The 3,464-nt window shown below is 39.7% G+C and overlaps 1 protein-coding gene across 1 annotated transcript in view; it reads right to left on the bottom strand.

The window, feature by feature from the left end:
- Window positions 1-3,464, bottom strand: part of CNTNAP5 (contactin associated protein-like 5) — an 886,807-nt gene that overhangs the window by 631,240 nt on the left and 252,103 nt on the right. The gene's annotated exons all lie outside the window — the stretch shown is intronic.

Raw genomic sequence — 3,464 nt, 5'->3', positions numbered from 1 at the left:
ACTTGACTCCTTCTGGACTTTGTTGGGGATACCACAGTACCACGCTTCAATCACATTCAGGTGAACCAGGGTTTGCAGCTTAGCAGGTCAGGGTTAAGGGGGACCATCCCTTTGTTCCTTTCTAGGATTGGTAGGTCAACATGGCATCCATCCTGAAAGCACACTGCGTATCTGTTCTGTCTCTGGGAGATGGAAATTATAGGGGTTCTGGTCTGAAATTCTAATTGTAAGGAGAAGATGGAGAAGGAAACAATGACAGCAGCTGAGAAAAACTCATTAAGTCTCAGTCCCAGACACTGGCAAATTAAATGAGGACGAGAGCAGATACTCCATAAGGGGGAACCTGGAAGTCCATCTCTCTCTTCTAGCTATCAGGATTTCCATTTCTCATCTATTGTTCCGTATCAGAACACTGATCTTGGATAATTGCTTTGAATTTTAGCTTGCATATGTATAATGGCTCTCACTATGTCACCCACTATATCTTTTGAACTCAAAATAACCTGAGAAATCGGCAAGTCTGGTAGCATTCTAACACTACAGATGAAGTGCTAAGAAACAGGACCAATGCTTATTGAGCATTTAATATGTGAGAGGCATTATACAGGGTATGTTGCACACTTTATCTTATTTAATACTCCAAGATCTCTTAGCCAGAAAATCTGAATGGCTTTCTTAAGGCTGCACAGCTAGTGAGTACCAGATTCAAGTCTGTCACCATGCCTTCTATATTTTAGCACTTCCCTTTGGAGAAGGTCAAGAACTAGGCAGAATTCATGAGGAAATGACTGACAGGGTCAGGCATTTGTTCACCCAATAGTTAGACCTAGTTTTCAGAAGATTCATGCATTGAGTTCTTCACCAAACAGAACCTAATAATCTTTTCTATTATGTTTCAAATTATTTTTCATAAAAATATTATTAATGAAATAATATGATATAGATATGATTTAAGGAATGTTTACCTAACTGCTGGTGTTGCACATTTAATCAGTTCAACAGTGCTGTCAGGCAGATAGATACTATTATCTAAGTGTATAGGAAACAGGCTCAGAGCACTGAAGCAATCTGATCAGCACACAGCTAATGAATGGTGAGGAAGCTATATTCAAATTTATTTAATTCACCCACTCCTTCTTCCTCTTCTGTGCAATGACAAAGTCAGAATTACATTATCTTGACTCTAAAATTCTAGGGTTTAGCATGTTGTCTCTCTGTTTCTTTTCTGCCCTCCTCTGAAGAGGTGGGGGAGAGAGCAGATGGTTTCTGCAGAGTTCTCAGGCTTCAGATTCCCTTTCTGTAAGCACATTCTGTATAAAAATGTCTGGTATATATATGCTACAGCTAGTTTCTATTAAAGAGCACTTCAATCCACTTTCATAACATATTTAAAAGTAAAGTTTATTGCCAGAAAAAGTACCTACTTCATAAGCCAAAGCAATCCATCTTATCGAAATGTAAGAAAATAAATGAAAACTGCAAGTCCAGATGAGGAATTGGGAAAACTAAAAATATCTCAGAAATAAGCTTCTTTGCTTCTTAATTTTTGATGATCGCTATCTATAGCAAAGTCTCAAATGTGGAGGACAAGAAAAATAAGTTTATGTCACAAGCACACACAAAGCTTAAAAACCATACCAAGAGGAATTTCTCAAGCAGAAAACTGTATTTATTTGTTTTAGAAATATATAAAGTAAATTTAAAATGAAGGAAATTAGGCCAGGCACAGTGGCTCCCGCCTGTAATCCCAGCACTTTGGGAGGCTGAAGTGGGCGGATCACTTGAGGTCAGGTATTGGAGACCAGCCTGACCAACATAGTGAAACCCTGTCTCTACTAAAAACACAAAAAATTAGCCGGGAATGGTGGCGTGCTCCTGTAATCCCAGCTACTCAAGAGGCTGAGGCAGGAGAATCGCTTGAACCTGGGAGGTGGAGGTTGTGGTGAGCCGAGATCGTGCCAGTGCACTCCAGCCTGGGCAACACAGCAAGACTCTGTGTGAATAGATAGATAGATAGATAGATAGATAGATAGATAGATAGATAGATAGATAGATAGATAGATAGATACATAGATAGATACATAGATACATAGATAGATAAATGATCAATCGATCAATAAATAGAAAGATAAAATTAAATGAAAGCAATTAAAGCTGTATCTTTTCCAAGCCAATTTTTTTCTGATGAAAACTAAGAAGTATAACTTCAGACAGACCCTAATCAGATTTGCTTGAATCCATTACCTTTTCCTTTCAACAGTCCTACACGCAGTTAATGGGGAATTTTCCCAAAGTACACATTCATCCTGTTACATCCTTACCCAGAGACCGCCTTTTTCTCTTGCCTTCTAGCCAACGCCCATCCCCAGGCCTCTCTGACCACAAAATGGGCCTCAGTTGTAGTCTCCTGGCCCAGACGTGCCCCTCCAGAATGTCAGCCACACTACTGTTTCCTTCACACCTTCTAACCCTGCACTCCTAATTTTGTCTCTTGCTGTTCTCCTCTTATGGAATTTATTTTCCTTTCTTTTTAAATTGTGTGCTTCTCTCAAGACTATGCATGTAAAAATCTACCTATTCATACATTTTCTCTGAGTTATTCAACCCATTTTCATCTTTCCCTTTTCTAGAGCTGCCTGGCCGTATTTTCCAACCTTCTTCACATGGAGACATTCATTGATTATATAGGTATAGTACAGTAGGAGATTGCTCATGACTACAGGGACAGGGGTTCTACACAGGCCTGGACCAGCAACTCCAAGGGCTGAAAGAATCAACATCTCTCTATTAAAACAATCCTATTCCTTGCCACAGTCCAGCAGTCGGGAAACTTTGCTTGATGGGATTGCAGACCACAACTTAGGAACCCAGCATGGGGGCACATAGTGTAATAAGCATACATATTCTAACAGTGGGAGGACTGAGGTGGAAGAGAAAGAGATTTGACCTTTTGACTCTGTCATTTTGATATGACCATTTACATGTATTTCGGAATGTGAATATTTGACATGACTCTGTTTGATAAGGAATTTTGATGTGGTAACATTTTGTCTTGACCTAAAACACACATACACACACACACACGCACACACACGCAGGCACGCGCACATGCGGCATTTAATTTACAAACATAAAATGACCAAATTACATACTCAGTAGAAGTTCTCACTCCCCTCCTTAAAAACTTACAGGACCTTAAAAACTTATAGAACTCAAATATTCTGCCTATCACACAGATGTGACCCTGGCCCGTCTTCAAGCATGTATGAAATAAAGTTGGAGTGTCCTATATACTCACCACCTGCTGGCCCCTGACCTGGGAGCTTTATTTTTGTCATTCCATCCTCACTATGATCTCTGAAATGAGGTGTGTGGCTGGGACCTGGCCCTATAGCCTTTATGCAGAATTACTGCTGAGCTCCCTATGAGAGATTTGATATCTGATTATTTAAAAATTATTTCAT

Source organism: Colobus angolensis, unplaced genomic scaffold (assembly GCF_000951035.1).
Source record: "Colobus angolensis palliatus isolate OR3802 unplaced genomic scaffold, Cang.pa_1.0 Scaffold20, whole genome shotgun sequence".
Lineage (NCBI taxonomy): Eukaryota > Metazoa > Chordata > Mammalia > Primates > Cercopithecidae > Colobus > Colobus angolensis.
The sequence above is the reverse complement of the archived record's forward strand: the minus strand, read 5'-3'. Positions and strand labels throughout refer to the sequence as shown.